Here is a 24,162-nt window from a genome sequence, read left to right as displayed (position 1 = left end):
GGATCCTAATCAGAACAGCTCAGAATTTAAAACTCACGAATTTTTCACTTGTTCATTTCTGGAATTTTCCATTTAGTATTTTAGGATTGCCTGAGAAGGCGATGGCACCCCACTCCAGTACTCTTGCCTAGGAAAAAACCCCACGGACGGAGGAGCCTGGTGGGCTGCAGTCCATGGGGTCACCAAGAGTCGGACACGACTGAGCAACTTGACTTTCACTTTTCACTTTCATGCATTGGAGAAGGAAATGGAAACCCACTCCAGTGTTCTTGCCTGGAGAATCCCAGGGACAGGGGAGACTGGTGGGCTGCCGTCTATGGCGTCACAGAGAGTCGGACACGACTGAAGCGACTTAGCAGCAGCAGCAGGATTGCAGCTGACTAGGGTAACTGAAATCTTGGAGCAACTACTGTATGTTCAACATTCTCCACTTTCCATGCTCTCTCTCCTTTTCATTTAAAGCACTGATTTCCTGTTTTTACATAACTCTGATAGAAAACATACATATGTATATACAAGTTTTTTTTGTATATCAATTAATTTTAGGTGAATTTGTCTTAATAATCTTTACTTCAGTAATCATGCCCATCTAGGTTATCACCTCACTTCATATTTTTATTACATTATTTTGAATACCTCTGTCCCTGGGATTTCCCAGGCAAGAATACTGGAATGGGTTGCCATTTTTTTCTCCAGGGGATCTTCCTGACCCAAGGATAGAACATGCATTTCTTGCATTGCAGGCAGATTCTTTACCACTGGGCCACCCAGGAAGGCCTTTGATCAGTAGTAATCAGCATTAAGAAAAACATGAAATGCCTTCATGCCAGAGAATTTCCTTATAGTTTTAGAGATATAATTTAGAAAACTCTATATTAGAAAACTATATTTAAGCCTCCCAACAATTAAGATAAACTAAAAAAAAATTATTTTACAAATAAAATCCAAGTAATACTTGGAGAGTATTTGCCCAAGAGAGGTAACTTGCCCAACATCACATAGCTGGTAAATGGAGTCAGAAATGGGATCCTGGCAGTCTGCCTGCAAACTCTGTCCTCTTTGACCACTTAGATCTACTGCCTGGGACCAGATGACTGAGGCAAAGCTTCTTGAGAAGTTGACAGTCTAGACATAGTGCTAATTATGTGTCTAATTACATACAGCTCCGTAAGTCCAACAGCAGATGTTCATAAAGGTACAAGGGTGATCAGGAAGAAATTTGCTGGGGTAGGGGGAGAGCACCTCAATAAGGATTTTTCATTATGACTGGTTTATGTAAACTTCCTTGCCCAATCAAACATTCCTGTACTTCCCTTTGCTAATTTTTAACAAGGGGCCACTCACTTGTAAGAGGCATTTATTTTTGGCTTGATGAATCTGCTTCTTTATTTCAAAAGTAAATACAAAACTATTTACTAATCTATACAAATGCTGGCAAAGTAAATCACTATGTTTTAAAAAGGCTGATAAGATCCAGTCAATATTTTCCTGACTGTCAGAGGTCTGAGCGCCTAAAAAATTAACAGGCCAAAGGTATTAACTATTATGTACTACTGCTCTTACTTCAGATAATTTCTTAAACTAAACATCAATGATTCTAATTTAATATATTAATCACTGGATAGAGAAAAACATACAAAAAGTAGTATAGCACCACATTTCTTGGTTATGGGGGGCTGGTGCTCAGACTGAGAATTTTTAATTGAGTCACTTCCATCAAGATCTGTGAACAGAAAGTGGATCAGTGGCAACCAAAACCCTAATAGTAAGTTTGCAGAAACCTAAAGGACTTAGAATGAAATAACTGGGAAGAAATCAAGAGAGGACATCTGAGAAGAGGGAGCATGTCCTTTAGGCTTCACTTCACCCTCCTCATGGTGTTCAGCAAAAGAAGCTACCCTGACTCTTTTTGAGTTTTTAGTACTAGGAGGAGGGAAACAGTTAATTTCCTCACCTTCCCCCCCCCCACCAGGGTACTTGGAGAAGACTCTTGAGAGTCCCTTGGACTGCAAGGAGATCAACCAGTCCATTCTAAAGGAGATCAGTCCTGAGTGTTCTTTGGAAGGAATGATGCTAAAGCCGAAACTCCAGTACTTTGGCCACCTCATGTGAAGAGTTGACTCATTGGAAAAGATTCTGATGCTGGGAAAGACTGAAGGCAGGAGAAGGGGACGACAGAGGATGAGATGGTTGGATGGCACCATTGACTCAACGGACATGAGTTTGAGCAAGCTCCGGGAGATGGTGAGGGACAGGGAAGCTTGGCGTGCTGCAGTCCACCAGGTCGCAAAGAGTCGGACACAATCGAGTGACTGAACAACAACTGGGGGAAACCTTCAGAGAACTTAAGAGCCTATAAATGATTATTCACTGCATTCATTTTTATTGAGGTATAACTGACACATGACATGCTATCATTTTCAAGATGTACAATTTGATATCTGTACATGCTGCAAAATGATCACCAAATTCAGTCTAGTTAACATCCGTCTCTACTGTTACTCTCACTTCATCTTGTGATGAGAACTTTTAAGATGTACTCTCTCAGTAGCTTTCAAATATGCTATACAGTATTAACCATGGACACCATGCTGTACGTTACATCCCTGGGACTTATTTATTTACAGCTGGAAGTTTGTACCTTTTGACCCCCTTGCACCCATTCCACCCACCCCCACCACCACCCCAGCCCCGAGCCTCTGGTAACATTAGCTGTACTCCAATACTTAAGGAAATACAGTGATTTAAGGGGTGAGGCCAAGAAACGTATTCATCTCCTGGAGTAATTCTAACGTAACTCCCAATGTTTATAGACATCAAATTACTCGACACACTTTTCCTGAATTCACACATGGTCGACAATGCTGCACTTTCATTTCGTCAGGCGTGCTCAGCTTCCCCAGTTACTCAAGCCTAATGGTGCACACTCCTGTGACAGGCTCCTGTTCTCACTCATGAATAATTGTATGATGTGAGTCACTTTCCGGCATTTGTGGCTTACTCCTGAATGTAGTGTGCTCATCAGAGTATCTATGAAAGCTTCTGAAATATTGATTTCTACTTTCTTTATCATGTTCTAATATAATCTGTCTGGCCCCAGAGCTGTAGTAACTCTAAGAGACACAGCATTTTATAGAAACTGCTTATCTGTTCATTTCTAATTTCTCATCTCCAGGTCTATAAATAATCTATGTACTATTTATATGGAACTTCTTGGCACTTCTGCTCTAGAGCTTTCCTATCAATAAATAATACCTGGAGGTAATTTCTTTATTATTCATGTTCTGACAACTTCCAAATTTACAGTGCCCAGCCCAAGACTTCTACTGAGCTCAATCTACATAACCCACTGTGAATTTCATGTATTTTGGATGTTTCATATTTGAGATGTTTTCAATCAGGAGACACAACCCATCCCCTACACCCCAACTTGCTCTTCCATGGTTCACCCTCAACAAGATGCACGGGCCAGAAACCCAGCAGTCACATTTGGGCTGGGTTTACTATGTCCATTCAGTAAGTTGAGCAGACTGAGAAAGACTAAGTGACACGCAGAGGGACCAAAGTAATCACCAACCCCAAGGTAAGGTGCCTTTCTGACACCAAAGGTAAAGCCTTCATTGCAGTATGTTATATGTCTGTCATCCACTCAGCACACAAGGCTCTCAAACCCAAGAGCCTTGCTAAGCTTTATCAGTCACCTGCTGCAGCTAGCTGAGTGAAGCAGCTGCAGGATGATGGAGATGCTCTATTTTAACAGCTGACTGGGAGATAGTGAACCTAGGATATGTGCCATCTTAACCAGCACAAAGCAGGAACTATAAACACCTTCACACAGACACACAGAAGTCGCTCAGTCGTGTCCAACTCTTTGCAACCCCATGGATTGTAGCCCACCAGGCTCCTCGGTCCATGGGATTTTCCAGGCATGAATACTGGAGTGGGTTGCAGTTTTCTTCTCCAGGGGATCTTCCTGACCCAGGGATCGAACCCAGGTCTCCCGCATTGTAGGTAGACGCTTTACCATCTGAGCTACCAGGGAAGCCCATCAAAAACACAGAAGAGTAGTAATAAGTTTCAAAAGGATGTCAGTTGAGATCTTTTATAGATGAAATCTACTTCCTAGAAGTAGACTATATGCACAGCTGGAGACAAGAGGCTGCAAAAAAAAGGTCCAACTGGAAAATATCTGGGGTACCCAATTAGATCCAGTTATTCTGCATCTGTGGATTTAAAATGATCATCATCCACGGTGGAACAGATGTGTTCCTCATTGCTTAGAAAATCCACAGCTAGCTTGATTGAGGCTACGGACATGTGTTGGAGTTGGTTCTTGAGATTCTGCAAGTTCAATCCTTCAGGTCTTGGGCAAGCCTTGATCAAATTCAGCACCTGGTTCTGGGCCACAGTGAGGCCATTTGCTGGTATGAAGTTATTCCCACCGAAGTTCCCAGCTTCACTCATTCCTGGATTGCTGATAGGCGCTCTCCCTGTGAAGGCTGGCTGTTCGACTTTGCTCAGCATCATGTGTGCATTGACTACTTCCAGAATATGTGTGGTGAACTCATTCATATCCTCCAGGGGCATGATCTTAAAGGCTACCAGGCTTTTCTTGTTCTGGAAAGATCTCAGATGACCAGCCACTTCCACATATGTTTCTGGAGGGACCACAGTGTTTTCACCACTGCGTCATCTGTGTCAACCCACTGGCGAACATCCACGGGTGCAGCTGTCATGTCATCTATCTTGTAAACAATGTTGCTTGCAGCCTTCTCTGCATTTCTGATAATCCCCACAATAGTGACCTGTGAAATCTCAACATTTTCAATTCTGAATACCTCATCAGCCAGAGTAGCAGAAAGCAGCTGAGATATGGTACAGGGTACAATGTGCTGAGCTTGAGCTCTAGATTTCTTTTCGGCCTGGGAAGCTGTCGGAGATCCAAAGCCCTCAGGGGACTGTGTGTAGCCGCCTTCAGAAAACTATAAACACGTTCACCCTGAACTTTCTGGGCAAGCTAGGAAAAAAGGGAAGGTCAAACAGACCCGGAGGTGACTGAGCCGGGAGTTTCACTCTGAGAGAAGCCTGCTTAAAATTCCATAAAGTCTCAAGAGGGGACAGATTGAAATGATATATTTTCCTCCTCTCCCAGCCTTCTGAAAAAAGCACTGAGGCATAAACAACTCAAGAGATTTACAGCTTAAAGCAAATTACCTTAAGGTATTGGAATCAGTCAGAGCTTAGATGGAACAGTTTTTGAGGCCTACAGCTTCAATGAGAACGCCCTTCTCTATATACTGTTCTCATATTTGTTTCTTTCTGTTCCCCCTGCTGCATGTACAGATTTGTCAAACAAAAAAAAAGACAGGTTCTTTTTTTCACCCACATGCAACAGTTGCAACAGGGTTACAACCATTCCTATTAGTTTTTAAGTCTTTTTCTCAGATTTTTTTTGTATGTGAAGGAGAAAAAAGACATTTAGCCTATTTTTCTTTAAAGCAACACAAATCCTTATGTCACTGTATTGGTTAACTTCAATTTTAGACTGAATTATAGAAATTCTATTTTCTCTTAGATTTTGGAGAGAAATATATCACTGAAAATGTTTATTGTAGCATTTGAAAAATAACTGAATGCTACCCAGTGCTAAAAATTAAGACTGTAAGGTAGTATGTAATATACTAAATCTGGTCACATGTGGAATGGTATTGGTCTGATTCCAGGGAGCAGATTAACCAGCTGTAGTCCCCAAACTGGGCCACAGAAAGCTGATACAGCTATGCATTCAGAGTGAGCTAATTAAGCTTATTTAAAACTAGACAATGAGACAGGAGGGGAAGAATGGTAGCAGAGCTATGTAGGACACTGTTCTTTATCACCACCAAATGCTATGTTCACTGGAATAGCGCTGGCCTTTGCACTGCAGATGCTGAGAAACCCCAAGCGGTATTTTTACGTCAGTTGCCATTGGCAATTAGGTCAGAAGTAAATATACATTCTTGCTGAAAATATTCACTGTAGGCAGGAGACTATAGATATTTATGCTACACAAAATTTAATTCAAGACTAATATGCTGGGACCTGCCTGTCGGTCCAGTGGTTAAGACTGCCTTCCAATGCAGGGGCATGGCTTCCTGATCCTACAGCTAAGATCCCACATGCCTCGGGGCCAAAAAAATCAAAACATAAAACTGAAGCAATACTGTAACAAATTCAACAAAGACTTTAAAAAACGGTCCTCATTAAACACACACACACACACACACACATATGCCAAACAGCAGTTGTATAAAACAGGCTGAGTATGTCTGTCTTCAGATTCACCTTTACCGTACCCTACTATCTGAAAAGGAAAGCAGTGGGAAAGCGAGAGAAATTGAGAACCTTTACTGTAGTCACCTACCTTAAAGGTAGTCCCTGGAAGGAAGGAAGTCAAACTGGCTAGAAATCATCAGCAGGAGTATTCAATGCATGATAACTGCACTGCCATTTTTTTTTTCTTTCTGAATTTATTTTTTTATTGAAGGATAATTGCTTTACAGAATTTTGTTGTTTTCTGTCAAACCTCAACATGAGTCAGCCATAGGTATACATATACCCCCTCCCTCTTGAACCTCCCTCCCATCTTGCACTGCCATTTTATATACCAAGTGTTTAACATGGGAAGAAAAACTCATCCCTCCTTTGCATTTTTAAAAACCGCCCATTTGCTTCTTCACTCCACAGATAGATACTGATAACCTACAGTGTTGCAGGCAAAGCCAGCCAAGAACAAACGCTCAGTGCGGCCCCTCCAGGTGCTCAGTCTGGTGGGGAGGAAGTCTTCAAAGAAATGATCACACAACTGAAATAAACAGCGCACTTACATAAGGTGAGCACTGTTAAGAAGTTAAGGTTGGGGGATAAAAGTGGACAGGATTCTAAATTTTGATTGCTTCTCTGTGGAATGACAACAAAGCTGAAGAGAAGTGAAGAGTTAAGTCAGGGACTTCCCTGGTGGTCCAGTGATTAATAATCTGCTTGCCAATGCACGGAACACGGGTTGAAGTCCTGGTCTGCGATGCTCCCACATGCCCGTGCCATGGAGCAGCTAAGCCCTTGTGCCCCAACTACTGAAGCCGCGCACCCTAGAGCCCCTGCTCACCAACAAGAGAAACCAGCACAGTGAGAAGCCTGAGCACCACAACTAGAGTAGCCCCTGCTTGGAGCAACTAGAGAAGCCCTGCATCCAGTGGAGCCATAAATAAATAATACAATTAAAAAAAAGTTAAGTCAGCCAGTGAAGAGTAGGGAGGGAGAGTGCTCCCAGCAGAGGGAATGATGGCCATAGGATGGCAAAGAGCATGCTCAGCTACATAATTTGCCAGGACCAACACAAAATAAAAATCAAGGCCACGTGTTCAAAAAGTGAGAATTTCAAGGTGAGAGTAGAGCATTAAACCAAACGCAGTCGTGCAGGGCACATGCCCATGAAGCCAGCTGGAGGGACTGAAGACCTGCTGGAGCACAGTGAGGAGAGAAATGGCTAGCTGAGGCTGAAGAGGTATGCGAGGTCCGCGGGCACCAGCCCAAGGTACAGGGCCTCCAGGGACCAACCTCACAGACCAACCTACTGCTGTTTCCTGCACAGCTCCACAAAGAGTTACTGAAGAGCTGTTGTGTAAGTCAGACTATTATGTAAGCACTCTTCTGGGTGCTAAGAGGAAGACAAAGAAGACAGTCTTTGCTTCTAAGCAGCTTACAAATAATTGCATAATTTAGGGTAGAATGTGGTAAGTTCCACAAGAGACTATAAGCACCAATTTGTGGGAGACTCAAGGCATGAAGATCACTCATTTGAGGCACAATGTGTAAACACAGACAGAAGGACTTCAAATGGACTGAAATTAGCATTCCTCTGCCTTTAGAGCAAAGATTGGGCTGTATCACTTCCTTATATGCCAGGCACTCTACATGTATTAATTTATTTTCGCCTCACATCTGTGAGGTAGGTGCTATTAATTTCCCTCACTTTACAGAGGAGGAAACAGAGAGTCAGGAAGGTTAAATAACTTGCCAGAGGTCACAGAGCTAGCCAGGTGGCTATTCATTCTAATCAGGGCAGTCTGGATCTGAAGTCCTGGCTTTGAACTAGTATATGATGTTATCATTTTACAAACATCTTATTTTGCTGTTTTATATTTATATGTTATTCTTATGCCTTTTTAATTTCTTTTCCCTGGTCTTCTGTTGTCACTTTAACCTTTTTATATACTTGATTAGCTATATACACTGCCTCAAATTGGCTAAGAGATAAAAAACAAGAAAAAATAATTTTTCTAAAGATTTTTCCAACTATAGCTTCTAGAGCCAGAGTTGGCAGAAACAGCAACTGGATGGGAACTTCTCTGGTGGTTTAGTGACTGGGACTCTGCACTCCCAATTCAGGGTGCCTGGTTCAATCCCTGGTCAGGGAACTAGACTGCATATGCCACAACCAAGACCCAGCACAGCCAAATAAATGAAATAAATAACATTAAAAAAAAAAAAAGAAACAGAAACAGATACATTTAGGTGTGGATTTCTGAAGATGATACAGACAATGCTACCTTCCTCTACTACTGATGACAGTTCCAATGTATCTTTGTACTGATGGGACAACCAGAGCTGATACAGTTACAGACAAGGACAATTACTACTGACTCCTTGAGGACTCTAAATCTGAATTCATGGAACTCTGAGAACTCACACATTGGCTCTCAGTGGCCCCATGACCCAAAGTTAGTTCTGTTCCTCATAGAATTGGGAAGTGTGTGTATGTGCTCATTCATTCAACAAATATCTACTGTGTACAAGGCACTATGCCAGATACTACATGGGATACAAAGACAGCTATGACACAATCCTCTCATCAAGAAACTTAGAATAAAAAAAGAAACACAATAATCTACAGAATTTGATTAATGCCGTAATTTAAATTTGAGACTCCCGCTATTGCAGTTTAAAGGAGGATATTTTCACAAATCTACAAGGAAATTTAGGACAAACTTTAAAATGGAGCGAGTATGTAAGAAGGCATTGTCCTCGGGGAGGTTTTGCTATTGACCACCTAAAAGCATTGGGCTTCCCTGGTGGCTCAGATGGTAAAGAATCTGCCTATAAGGCAGGAGACCTGGGTTTAATCCCTGGGTCAGGAAGATCCCCTGGAGAAGGGAATGGCAACCCACTCTAGTGTTCTTGCCTGGAGAATTCCATGGACAGAGGATCCTGATGGGCTATGGTCCATGGTGTCTCAAAAAGCAAGACACAACTGAGTGACTAACACTTTCACTTTTCTTTTCTATAAGTGTCAGGATTTTTCTTTTTATCTTCATCAGCATTTTTCTTTTCTTTCTTTTTGGTAGGCATCAATAGCCTCCAAGGACTGGAGATGATCACGGCCATAAGTCTTTTCCCTACTACCTTTCTACCAAGCAGGAAGCATCAGTTGTTAGGTGGTAGTCAACAAGCCCAGCATGTTCAGCTGCAGGTGCCATCCTGCAGGTGTTAAGACTGCTAGCTTGCCAGAATCTTACATGCAATCTATATAAGGCCAGAGGGGCCTACATATAGTATTTCTAGCCAATTCAATGAAAAATTATTTGACATCCTTTATGCTAATTAGAAAACCCTCTGCTGCTGCTGTTGCTAAGTTGCTTCAGTCGTGTCCGACTCTGTGTGACCCCATAGACGGTGGCTCACCAGGCTCCGCCATTCCTGGGATTTTCCAGGCAAGAACACTAGAGTGGGTTGCCATTTCCTTCTCCGATGCATGAAAGTGAAGTCGCTCAGTTGTGTCTGACTCTTCGTGACCTCATGGACTGCAGCCTACCAGGCTCCTCCGTCCACGGGATTTTCCAGGCAAGCGTACTGGAGTAGGTTGCCATTGTCTTCTCCGAGAAAACCCTCTAGTGTAGATTTAAATATAAGTAAGTTGAATTTATAGTAGTTATTTCCTGATTGGCATTTTTCTAATGCCAACTAACTACCATTCCCATATCTGCAGCTACTGCTAAGTTGCTTCAGTCGTGTCCGACTCTGTGTGACCCCATAGACGGCAGCCCACTAGGCTCCTCTGTCCCTGGGATTCTCCAGGCAAGAATACTGGAGTGGGTTGCCATTTCCTTCTCCATTTCCATATCAGGGTGCTTCAAATATTAATCAAGTCCAAGGTATAGACTAAAACTAACACATATCACACTGTGTAGCCTGTAGTGTCTTCATTTAAATTGTAGAGTCTAACAGTAGGGTAGGACTGTAAGAGCTATAGAGAGGGGTAAGATTAAGGAGGAAACAGCTCACTGCGGTTTATTTCTCTCCTCATCCCATAAAGGAAGCAGAAAGAAAGTGCTGTAAGCAAAAGGCATGGAGCTAAAAACATAGGCCTACTAATTGTGCCACGCAGTTATGTTTGTCTGAGTGAGGACCTAGGAGCCTGGTGTATGGCGCCTGCAGAGCAGGCTGTAAAGAATACCCCGGAGCCAGGTCATTAGAAGATCTAGGTCATTGCCAAATTGATGAAAGTGTGAATTATTTTGGTAGTTGCTAGTTGTGTGACCATATTTTCTGAACTAAACACTGGGCACATGGGCTTAGCAGATGTTTGTAACCATTCTGAATATGAGAAGCAATCTGGAGTACGAAAGAACATAGAATACTGAATTTTTTAATTGTTTTGGTAGCTTATAGGACTTAGAAGGTAGAATATTTGACATCAGAACTACCTTAAAAAAAAAAAAAAGTCTGGTCCCAGAAATGATAAGAAGTCAGTAAGGTTTTAAGACACAGAAAGATCATAACTGTGCTAGTAAGAATGTTCACTGGAAATGGTGTCTACGCTAAACTAGAAAGGGGGATAAAGAAAGGAGGAAGGTGACAACTGAAAAAATACTTATAAAGTTATGAAAACAGCTCAGGAGGAAAGGCCTTTGTTAGATGGCGGCAGTACAGGACTTGCCTGGCGGTCCAATGGTTAGGATTTCACGCTTTCACTGAAGAGGGCCTGGGTTTGATCCCTGGTTGAGGAGCTAAGATCCTACAAGCTGCATGGTGCACCCATAAAATTAATAAATTAAAAAATAATAAATTACAAAAAAATAAAAGGAGACAGTAGAAATACAAAGGAAGGACCATTAAAACCAATAATAGAGAGGCCTTTAAAGCAAGTCTTCCTTGCTCATTTTGGTCAGGCCAAGAGAACCCTTCCCTCCTAAAACTTCTTTCAAACTAGTCTATACAACTTATTTAACAATCACATATGGCTATAATTAGTTTTTCCTGGGCATGAATTTTCTTAATCCAATTAGGATGCCTTATGGTAAAAACAAACAAACAAACAACTGCTTTATTTAAACTTGGTATCTCCTGCTTTAATTGAAACAAAAAGCTGAATACTCAGTAGATGCTTAATGCAGATTTGTCAGGTTAAGCACATTCTTCATGTCTCAGGGTTCACAAGGACCGTGTTAAGTAGTCAAAATATTGGAATAAAAAAAGAGATAAAGGCTGTGCCTATATATTTTCCTTGAGTATGGGTATTATAGGAGACACAATGACAGATAGCTGATAAGTAGAAAGATACAGAAATTCACTTAACATAGGATATTTCTGTTACCTAAATGAGAAGACTGTGATAACCAATTAAAAATGGCAGTTTTCCTTGATATGTTTGACAGAGCCAATAATTAGCTCTGCTCTGTGGGGCAATTTCTAAAGTAGTGCATAAGAATGAGACTATTTGAGGAAACTTTTTATGCTATGCAATTAGATGCTGTTTCATAAACTGAAATTCATTTCTGTAATCTTGGGGGGAAAGACATTAGTAAAAACATCATGCATACTAAATGCTTAATATAGGCAGGACAGATATATATGTATATCTGACAGTATGTCTAAGACAATTCTCACTTTGAATAAAGCTAATATCAAACTAACTTTCTAAAAGTTAACTAAAAGAAATCATTTTAAATGGGAAAATAGATCAAATAAGAATATGTTTGCAAGTAGGCTTGGCTGCACAGGTGGAAGAAAGGTTAAGATTAGTTTTGTATATGCCTGTTTAAGGTCCATCCACTGTTGTTTACACATGAACGATTGCTCTCCAAAGCTTGGGGTGGAGTGGCACTTACGCCCTCATTTCCATGGAAATTGTGAGGAGGCAAGAAAAATAATGTATGGGGAAATGTGTAAGTCAGCCCTCACTTCCCTTCCACCCATCCAGCCCTCCTCATTTCATGGGAACAGGAATTGAAAGACCTCCAGCAGCTGAAAGTTAAAGCTCACTCATAGACTGCAGCTGTTTGAATGTCAGCTGAGCACTGCAAATGACAGTTTATAGCAGCTGTTAAAATTTTTAAATGATGTTTTCCCTAATAAATTCCTCACTATAATAATTTACAAGGGGGAAACTGACTATATAACTAGCATGAGGAAGAACACTCAAAGGGATGTTTTGAGGCTTAGTCTGTTGCTGTCTTTCATAATTCTAATATCATATATCATTTTAAAACAAATGACTGAAATAGGAAAGGCAGTGAAATGAAGAGTGTATTCATCAAGTCACTGGGATGTCACAAACTTCTTCCAAATGGTGGACGTGGAAAAGTGTGGAACAACTAATTACACTCAGGGAGGAGAGAGAAAAGGAGGAGGAGAGAGAAAAGGACAAGGAGAGGAGGGATCTAATTTAACTTTAAAAAATGTTTAATTATATTTTATTACACAAAATTATGTGAAGATTGTCAGCTACACATAGAGATGGAACCCTGAGTCCAATGATGTTGGTGAGAGATCTTGACTTAGGCATTTGCAAAGAATTCTATAAATAAACAGTACTGTATTCAAATCTCTTTGGTTGGAGTTCAAATGGAGAGTTATACCCATATATTCATACGTGTGTGTGTGTATGTATGTGTGTATATATATATTTGCTACTGTGATTGGAAAGGACAAACCAGAACTTGCTAAAAAGACTGCCCAATTCCTCTCTACTTTTAAGGGCTTTCAGTTCAGTCGCTCAGTCACGTCTGACTCTTTGCGACCCCATGAATTGCAGCACGCCAGGCCTCCCTGTCCATCGCCAACTCCCGGAGTTCACTCAAACTCACGTCCATCGAGTTGGTGATGCCATCCAGCCATCTGTCGTCCCCTTCTCCTCCTGCCCCCAATCCCTCCCAGCATCACAGTCTTTTCTAATGAGTCAACTCTTCACATGAGGGGGCCAAAGTACTGGGGTTTCAGCTTTAGCATCATTCCTTCCAAAGAACACCAAGGACTGATCTCCTTTAGAATGGACTGGTTGGATCTCCTTGCAGTCCAAGGGACTCTCAAGAGTCTTCTCCAACACCACAGTTCAAAAGCATCAATTCTTCAGCACTCAGCTTTCTTCATAGTCCAACTCTCACATCCATACACGACCACAGGAAAAACCATAGCCTTGACTAGATGGACCTTTGTTGGCAAAGTAATGTCTCTGCTTTTGAATATGCTATCTAGATTGGTCATAACTTTCCTTCCAAGGAGTAAGCGTCTTTTAATTTCATGGCTGCAATCACCATCTGCCGTGATTTTGGAGCCCCCAAAAATAAAGTCTGACACTGTTTTCACTGTTTCCCCATCTATTTGCCATGAAGTGATGGGACCAGATGCCATGATCTTAGTTTTCTGAATGTTGAGCTTTAAGCCAACTTTTTCACTCTAAGTGACTTATAGATAAAAATCTATGTTATAAGCTTTTAGCTCAAGGGGAAATAGCTTCTTCAATTCAGATTATTTCAGATTAATGAACACAATCTTTTAAAATATATGTGAAGGCTGACAAAGGAAAAAAAATTCTTTTTGTTTTATATGTCAGTGACTCAATTTTATCTCTGAGGTACCTTTTCACTCTTTGTTCCCCATTGTTCCCTATAACTTGGCTTCTACTCACAAATGCCTCAGGCAAATACAAAATCTGAACACTGTCTAATACAATTCAACAGAATAGTGTCAAGAGCATTAGCCAGCAAGGTAAGTGGGAATATTATAATAGACCTTTGGGGCCTACATGGGCTTCTTATTTTTACCATAATCTTCATGGTGATAGTTCCAAAAACAGGATATAAGAATAAACTATAGCAGAGTTCCAAGTTAAGATAACCAACCGGTTTTCACTGCTGATTCACATAGTCTAATTTCGTTTACATCAAGAAGTACATATTGAAAACCTTCTTATCATCTAGCTCCAGGTGCTAGTAACACGAACAGTTATGAATGAGATTGAGTTTCTAACTGCCAGGTATCTATTTTTGAATGAGATATTACTATTTTAAAATTAATCTTATAAAAAAAATACATGGAGTTCTCTTTCCCCAGCCCTCATTTCTATAGATCTTGATATTCATGAGGGTTGTCCTGAGACTTTGTGAATGTTATTTATAATGTAACAGATAACATACCCTATAAAATGCAGGTTAGTAGTTGAAAAAATGAAAGTGACCCAAGGTGAATATATAAATATAGGCCCAAAGTTATTAATGAATTCTGGTAGTTCCCAATTCTGCATAAATGCTTTTTCTATTTTCATGAGCAAATTTCTATTGGCTAACATAATAGTTAAGATAGTTTTATAAAGCACTTTGATACTTATGTAAAGTATATGGTGATACAGGTTCATAGCATAGATAGGACCTACTATTAAATTTGATAAGCTAAAGCATGCTTTAACTTAATCCAAATGGCTCTTTTCTTGCTAAAAACCATAATTCCTTTGGCCTTTATGAGAAATTAAATTTCTCAAATTTCCTTTTTCAAAACTAATGATTTCTTGTGATACATTTTCAAGAGATTATTTATAAATGCAAATATGTAAGGACAAGCCAAAATTAAGCCAAAGTTCAAATTAAGTGATTTACTTCATCTCTTAGACTTTGTAAGCAGAAGTAGGTATGTGTTTATGTATCTATTGTTTTTAGTGCAAAAAAAGTCAAAGGTATTACACCTAGATATTCTTAAAACTTACTCATATGAACACAAAACAGAGAACCCAGAAATATTTACAAAATTTTTTTGAGAACAGTAGTAAAGGTCTTCCTTGAGAACAAAGAAAAATAAAAATCAGAAACATCAATCACCTTTTAAGAAGCGTGTAAGTTTTAATTTAAGGGAACTTTTAATATGAATTGAAAAAATTTTTACTTCAGGTACTTTGTCATAATTATCTCTTTTTGCTGACAGAAAAGCTAAAGGATATAATATCTAGCCCAGGAATCTAAACAAAGAACAGATTCCCTGATAATCCCGTGAGGTTAAGGTCACAACACTGAATCAATCATGCTCTGTTTTCTAGTATAAATATTTTTGGTCATTCAAGGGAAAAAAGAGAGGTTTTCACAGTGATTATACCAATTTAAGTTTCCACAACAGTGCACAAGGTTTGCATGGCACACTTTTGATGACTACAGAAAACATAGCTAGTATAGGAGAGAAACAGTTCATTAATTGCACTTTCTTATATGTGACATTAAAAAAAAAAATGTACCAATTCCACTGCTTTGTAACTGTTACCATTGCTGATCCCTGCTTTAACTGTTTCTGTTAGGCTTTAACAGAAAAGGTTTCTAAACCAAGAAGACAAAGAAGAGTTTAATTCTTCTACAACTTTATAATTTTCCACAAACTGTGAGTTGATCTGGATAGATACTTCAGTCTGACCCTGATGCAAGACCAGAAGTGTTCGGATGGCTCCAAAACCCTAAAAATGGTCCCCAAGCACACGTGACAACCAGGGAATCTTCATTATTCAAGAGACAACCTCAATGAAGACTGGAATACCGAGTAGAAAAATCTGTCTTCCCCAGGACAGTGGGTCTCAAATACAAGTGTGCATCAGAGTCTCCTGGAGGGCGTGTTAAAGCACACATTTCAGGGCCCTGTTCCCAGAGCCTCTGATTCATCAAGTCTGAGGCAAGCCCTGAAATTGCGCATCCCTAACAAGTTGCCAGGTGATGCTGATGGACCTAGTCTAGAGAACACACTTGGAGAACCTCTGCCCTAGTTTCTGCTCATTAGGGTACATCCTTGAGGACTCATCAGTCCACCCAATCTCCTTTTGTGGTCAACCCATGAAAACAGAGTGCAGGATGGCCTTCTGCAGGTAGACTGGGCCAAATAAGAGTGAGGAGGGTAACCATACAAGGGGATGACCTTGTGTGGGACATCAGAGCCCAAGAAGGGTGAGGAGGGCATTTACACAGTGAGGCAGCCTAGCGTGGGTGTGCTGCAACCCAAGGGGAAGACATCCATAAGAGAGGTACAATCTGACATGGGGAGTTAGAGCTCCAGCAGAAGGAAGGAGGCAGCCTCACAATGTGGGGGAAGCAGGGGCAGCAGAAATAACAGCCTTGTGCATACAAAGGGATTGATGGAACAAGTTAAGGATCCAGGTTGCTCAATGTCAAAGAAAGTAGTTATAACAATGGAAAGAAACCCTATGTTCATAGCAGCCCTATTCACAATAGCCAAGACATGGCAACACCCTAAATGTCCAGCAACAGATGAATGGATAAGGCAGATCTGGTACATATACACAATGGAATATTACTCAACCATAAAGAGAATGAAATAATGTCATTTGCAGCAATATGGATGCAACTAGATTATCACACTAAGTGAAGTCAGTCAGAAAGAGAAATACCATTCTGCTTGTAAGTGGAATCTAAACTACGACACACATGAACCTAAAACATGACACGAATGAACACTCACAGACACAGAGAACAGACTGGAGGTGGCCACAGGGGAGAGGGTCCAGTGGGGGATGCGGAGGGAGGCTGGTTTAGCAGATGCAAGCTGCTATACAAAGAATAAACAGCAAGGTCCTACTGTATAGCACAGAGAATTATACTCAATACACTAAGATAAACCATAATGGAAAATAATATACAACAAGAGTGTACATATATATAACTGAATCACTTTTGCTATACTGCAGAAATTAACATACTGTAAGTGAACTGTATTTCAACAAAAACATTTCATAAAAATATTAATGAAAAAAGAACTAGAATGAGCCCTGTAGTTTGGCTTCAAAGTGGAGGTAAAGGTGCAAAGTCAGAGTTTTCACGTGTGTGTGTGTGTGTGTGTGTGTGCGTGCACACATGTGTAGTGTGTATTTCCTAGCTTCATCTGCTCAGGGGGCCTAGAAGCAATGACACCTCCCTGGTGGTGTACCTCTATTGCAGAGATCTTGGTTTCTAAATTATCACTCTCTACTAAAGCGAACGAGGGCTTCTTAAATACATGATTTCAAGGTCAGGGCCAGGAAAGCACAAAAAGAGCCTGGAATATCTTGCTGTTCCAAAACCAAGTTTTGCTCAGAGAAAAATGGGAACATGTCACAGGACACAGACATCATCTTGGAGGAGCTCCTAATGGTCCCCAAAGGGATATTTGAGCATTAAAATGAATAGTTACGGGAACAAAATAACAGGAAATCACAAGTCCATATAGACATGAATTAAATTAAATTATTTAAATTATGTTGATTAGGAAAGGGATATTTATAGCATTTTAAAGCCTTCTCCACAAAAACCTTATTCGTCATGTAGGAGAACAGAACCTTACATGGAGAACCTGGTAGGAACCACCATTAGTCAAATGAGCAAAGTGAGCATCACCAGTAATTGGACAAATCAAAATCGTGCCCCAGGGACATCCTTGGTTACCCAGTGGTTAAGAATCTGCCTTCCAATGCATGGGATGCAGGTTCGATCCCTGGTCAGGGAAAAACATCTCACGTAAACTGAGCCCATGTGCTGCAACTACTGAGCCCTCTGTGCCACAACTCCAGAGAAGCCTGTGTGCTGCAATGAATGATTCCACGTACTGAAAATAAAAAAGGGAAAAAAATATCATATCTAGGATAGTCTGGTCAAAATGTATACCCTAAATCTAATCGTGAGGCACCATCAGGACAAACTTGAACTGAGAGACATTCTATTGAATAACTTAGCTTGTAATCTTCAAAAGTATCAAGGTTACAAACGTCAAAGATAGACCAAACAGCTGACTGAAGGTGTCTAAAGACAGAAGCTGAACACAGTGCCTGGCTCAGAGTTTACCTTTAAAAAAATTTCTTTAATTAAGTGAATAATTTGAAATATTAAAGAAAAGGATGGACTTTGCAGACTTGTTCTGATATAATCCTACTTGGAGAAAGAGAAGTACCAGAGGATTTCTCTGGGTCCTTTACAGTTTACCAGTTCTATCTGGTTCACTATCTTCCTGCTCATCTATCACTCAGAGCACAATGAACAATAGAATTTGAGCACGGATAGCTCAGAACTGCACTGGACAGGCAAACAACCACATACCCAAGGAACACGATCAGTCCTAAGGAAAGCTGAAGGGAAGTGAAGAAGTGAAAGCTGCTTGGTCGTGTCCAACTCCTTGCGACACCATGGACTATACAGTCCATGGAATTCTCCAGGCCAGAATACTGGAGTGGGTAGCAATTCCCTTCTTCAGGGGATCTTCCCAATCCAGGGACTGAACCCAGGTCTCCAGCATTGCAGGTGGATTCATTACCATCTGAGTCATCAGGGAAGTCCAAGGAAAGCGGCCTTATTAAAAACAGCAAGAAGCTTAAAGTCTTAATTTAACACTAAGTAGGCAAATCTCAAAAACCTACATATATCTGGACACAAAATGGGAGGCAGACAGTGTCAACAGTAGAGACCATCACATGCAGCCTTTCAGATGGTATTTCTGCCATTTGGTTGTATGCTCAACCAGGAAGTGATCAGAACCAATGTATCAACATGGGTTTTTTTATGTTAAATATTATCAAAACCTTCTGTTATAAAACAGGAGTCATTTCTGGCTTCTTACAGTGCCAGGGGACTGTTACGCAAGTAGTAAATAGACATCTAAAGTTACTACCCATTTATTTTACAACTTGAGATGGCTAGTTTACCAATTAACCAGAATCTTTAGCATATTGAGGCAAAGAGCAGTGCAGAGCTGTATATGTTATATGGATACGAAAATTCCCTGCCTTCCTCCTTCCCTCTTAAAAACTCCCATTGGCTGAGATAACTAATGCTGGTTCAGTATAGCTGAGTCAAACACATGACAATAGCTGTCTTCCCTAATCTCTCTCTTTTTAAAAAAAAAATACGTCTTGCCAGGGCTGAAGCAAGCTTTGATTTAGCTCAAAGCACTGGCTTCTATTAGGCTTCAAAAGCCTCACAAAGAAAATCCCTGAAAGAGGATCAGTGAAAAAAGCATTAACTGTTTGAAGCCATAAGAAATGACTTCCCTTATTCAAAGCATTCGAAGCTAGGCTTAGAATGAGAGTATTAAAATGTCAATCTTACCATTAGCACTGGGGATTCTGAATTTTATTCTTTAAATATAATGCAAAAGACATTCCATCAGCTTTCTTCTTAAAAAGAAATGGGAAATGTTCATCACATAAGAAAACACTGAGTTTCACTGGACACATATATTCATTCCCACTACCCAGAGCCTGGTCTGGAGGAGGTACATGTATACTGTGAAGTACCCTGAAAATAAATAAAATTAGGTATTAAAAGCATCCATATTGTTTATTTTCTCTCTCTCCTTTAAGAGAGGGAACGATGAAGGTATGATTTTTCAAAATGTTTCCAGTGAAACCCAAACTGGAACAACAACAAAACCTCACTGAAATTGAGGGTCTAAAAAAAGAACAAACTATTCCCCATTTGATAAACTGAAACTGATAAATTCCTTTACTTGGACTTCGGTGGCTTCATATTCACCTGAACTTCAAAAATGTATCATCAGATTACCATTAAATTTAGTAGGAATGCTTATCAATATTTGGTTACAGTTTTAAAGCTCTTATCTTTTAAGATGTATACTTAAATACTGATGAATGAAATAATATATCTGAAATTTTTAATACCCCAGCAAAAAAAGTTGAGGAGAAATGAAATAAAGAAAAGTGGGAGACTGATGGTTACTGAAGCTGGGTGATGATACATGAATATTAATGGTTCTCTTCTCTCCAGTTTTGTGTGTATTTAATAATTTCCATAATACAAATTAATATATATGCAAAACAAGAAGATTCAGGCATAAAAAATAAACTTGTGCTTACCAGCGGGGAGAGGGGAAGAAGGAGGGACCAATTAGGGGTATGGGATTAAGAGACACAAACTATTATGTATGAAATATGTAACTAACAAGGATATATTGTATAGCACAAGAAATTATAGCCATTATCTTGTAATAACTTTTAATGTCATACAATCTATGAAAATACTGAATCACTATGCTGTACACCTCAAACTAAAACTGTAAATCAACTATACTTCAAAAAAAAACTTGTGAACAACAACAAAAATTTCCATAATAAAAAGATATTTAATGCATCCATTATTAAAGCTCTTGTGTATAATTATGGCAATGACACAATGAAATTTGGTCTGGATTTAGGTCCTTTCCATTTAAAACACTGGTTTAGAATTCTAATTCTATCCTTGATGTTCTAATCACTTAAAGTTACAATGAGAGATTTAAAAAAAATTTTTTTAATACAAAAACATTTTGTATTGGGGTATAAGAAGAAGTGAAGTCACTCAGTCATGTCTGATTCTTTGCAACCCCATGGACTGTAGCCTACCAGGCTCCTCTGTCCATGGAGTTTTCCAGGCAAGAGTACTGGAGTGGATTGCCATTTCCTTCTCCAGGGGATCTTCCCGACCCAGGGATTGAACCTGAGTCTTCTACATTGCAGGCGGACGCCTTACCGTCTGAGCCACACTGATTAACAATTTTGTGATAGTTTCAGGTTATAGAGATATCTAACACCTATGCATGTGTGCTCACTCAGTCGTGTCTGACTCCTTGTGACCCCAAGGACTGTAGCTCACCTGTTGCTCTGTCCATGGAATTCTCCAGGTAAGAATACTGGAATGGGTTGCCATTCCCTTCTCCAGGGAATCTTCCCAACTCAGGGATTGAATCTGGGTCTCCTGCATTGCAGGCAGATTCTTTACTGTCTTAGCCACCAGGGAAGCCTTATTTAACAGCTGTGCTATTGCTGCTGCTACTGCTAAGTTGTACAGTCATGTCCGACTCTGTGCGACCCCATAGACGGCAGCCCACCAGGCTCCCCCGTCCCTGCGATTCTCCAGGCAAGAACACTGGAGTGGGTTGCCATTTCCTTCTCCGATTTAACAGCTGTAGCAAGCCCCAAATATAACATAGCCCATTTTCATCCACGTTTAGATATACCATGGGGCAAGCGTTTAATAAAAGTTAGACAAAAAGATTTATAAAGTAACTTTGTCCTATTTCCTAGTGCACATGTTGTAAATGACACCATTATAAATGGATTTCATTCTATTTCAAATTCTGAATCATAGTTCTTTGAGACACATTTTTTCTTATCTCCTTCTCAACATGGAAAATGAAGAAAATAAGTACCAAGTAAATCATCACTTGACAAGTACAAAATCAAGCTCATTGAATTTTTGCTCTATCATCAGTAGGAATTTACATTTCTAATTTCTAATCTGACCAAAGTACAAAAGCTTAGTCATATTTTTCTTAATAAGTCTGAAGAACAGAATCTTTCTTCAATACTGACAGTGGGGAACAGGAAGAGAGCAGTAACTAAAAGAGGAAAGTGGTTTCTCAGACAATTTCTTCCCAGTACTCCATCCTCAATCACTTCCATTCATGCTCTTGCTCACCAAACACAACTGTTAAAAACCCACTGAGCAGCAAACTTCCTTAACAAGGTAGGGGTCACAGTGGAAAAATGAGGAAAGTAGTAGTATAACTATGCAAAAGCACTGCTATATTTGTTTACAAGCCTGTATCCCCTACCAAACTTAGAAAAGGCAGAGGAACCAGAGATCAAATTGCCAACATCCACTGGATCATTGAAAAAGCAAGAGTTCCAAAAAAACATCTACTTTTGTTTTATTGACTACACCAAAGCCTTTGACTGTGTGGACACAACAAATTGGGAAAATTCTTAAAAGAATGGGAATACCAGACCACTATACCTGCCTCCTGAGAAATCTGATTGCAGGTCAAGAACCAAAAATTAGAATGGGACATGGAACAACAGACTGGTTCCAAATCTGGAAAAAAGTATGTCAAGTCTGTATATTGTCACCCTGCTTATTTAGTTTATATGCAGAGTACATCATGTGAAATGCCAGGGTGGATGAAGCACAAGCTGGAATCAAGATTGCCAGGAGAAATATCAATAACCTCAGATACACAGATGACACCACCCTTATGGCAGAAAGCAAAGAAGAGCTAAAGGGCCTCTTGATGAAAGTGAAAGAGGAGAGTGAAAAAACTGGCCTAAAACTCAACATTCAGAAAATCAAGATCATGGCGTCTGGTCCCATCACTTCATGGCAAATAGATGGAGAAAGAATGGAAACAGTGACAGACTTTATTTTTCTGGGCTCCAAAATCACTGCAGATGGGGACTGCAGCCATGAAATTAAAAGACGCTTGCTCCTTGGAAGAAAAGCTATGACCAACTTAGACAGCATATTCAAAAGCAGAGACATTACTTTGCCAACAAAGGTCCGTCTGGTCAAAGCTATGGTTTTTCCAAGTAGTCATGAATGGATGTGAGAGTTAGACTATAAAGAAAGCTGAACACTGAAGAATTGATGCTTTTGAACTGTGGTTTTGGAAAACACTCTTGAGAGTCCCTTGGACTGCAAGGAGATATAACCAGTCAACCCTAAAGGAAATCAGTCCTGAATATTCATTGGAAGGACTGATGCTGAAGCTAAAACCTGGATGCAAAGAACTGACTCAATTGAAAAGACCCTGATGCTGGGAAAGATTGAAGGCGGGAGGAGAAGGGAAGATGGTTGGATGGCATCACTGACTCGATGGACACGAGTCTGAGTAAGCTCCAGGAATTGGTGATGGACAGGGAAGCCCGGTGTGCTGCAGTCCATGGGGTCGCAAAGAGTTGGACATGACTGAGCAACTGAACTGAACTGAACTGATCCCCTACCAACAAGTCTGATTCTCCAGGATGGGGCTTTACTTAGTTCCAGCACTGGCACGGACCATGTACAGAGCAGGTACTCAATAAATATTTATCAATCCAATGTATAAATGAATTTTTAAAAAATCTACAAAAAGGAGGGAGGGAAATTACAGAAAAAAGATTACAGAAAAAGAAAAATGGCAACAAAGTTACAAAATATTAGAGATGAAAAGAATTGATTTCAGTCAATCATTAGACAATCATTGCAAACATTTCTGGACTTCCATAAGGTTCTACTCAGGGCTCTAGGTAAATAATGAAATTAACAGCCAAAGTTGAAATATTTATAGGCTTTTTTGCTTATATCATTTTCTTTCTGTATAATCTTTCTCTTGCATCTCAATTATTGCCTGTCTGTTCCTTCGTTCCTCCATCCAATACATAAGTGAAGAAAGACCATAAAGTGACAATAGATTAACCAAGATCTGTATGGGGTACAAGTCAGGACAAGTATCACCGAGATAGGAAGTCTTGGACCTAGAAAAATAAGTGCTGAACAGCTGAACTAAGAGGAATAAACTGAGAAAGGCCCCCCAGAAGGACCGGTTCTCAGGGAATCAACCATAAGTGGGGTGTAAAGACTGGAAAAGGCCAGATCCTGAGGGACCTGGTAGGGCAGAGTAAGGAGTTCAGACTTCTAGATTCTATGAATTAGGGAATCACTGAAGCATTTCAAACAAAAGAATGCCATGCTCTAGTAGAAGTTTGGAGAATGATTAAGTGATGAGAAAGGAATGAAGAGGTGAGGACAAATGTTAAGAAGTTAAAAATGAACACAACTTGGTCACTGAGCAGATGAGAACATTGCCTACACCAACTCTGAAGTTTTTTGGCTGGATGATACCATTCTTTGGCACAGAGAAGTGAGAAGGAAGAGCTGGTTTAGAAGACAAGTGCAGTCTTATATCCTGGATTTTAAACCATGTAATCTTACTAATTATTCAAAATATTAATAATATTAGATAAGAAATATTACTGTAATTAACAATCGATTAAAAGAGACAAATTATAACATCATCTAGATAGATGCACAAAGAAAGAACTGATAACATTAAAAAGAGAGGGAAAAAAATAGGTTCTCTACC

General features: G+C 40.0%; 1 protein-coding gene and 1 pseudogene across 8 annotated transcripts in view; both read right to left on the bottom strand.

The window, feature by feature from the left end:
• RABGAP1L (RAB GTPase activating protein 1 like) overlaps nt 1–24,162 on the bottom strand; it is a 739,452-nt gene that overhangs the window by 39,007 nt on the left and 676,283 nt on the right. The gene's annotated exons all lie outside the window — the stretch shown is intronic.
• LOC139176536 (replication protein A 32 kDa subunit pseudogene) overlaps nt 2,697–24,162 on the bottom strand; it is a 52,995-nt pseudogene continuing 31,529 nt past the window's right edge.

This window comes from Bos indicus, chromosome 16, assembly GCF_029378745.1.
Source record: "Bos indicus isolate NIAB-ARS_2022 breed Sahiwal x Tharparkar chromosome 16, NIAB-ARS_B.indTharparkar_mat_pri_1.0, whole genome shotgun sequence".
Classification (NCBI taxonomy): domain Eukaryota; kingdom Metazoa; phylum Chordata; class Mammalia; order Artiodactyla; family Bovidae; genus Bos; species Bos indicus.
This window is presented reverse-complemented; position numbering and strand designations above follow the sequence as displayed.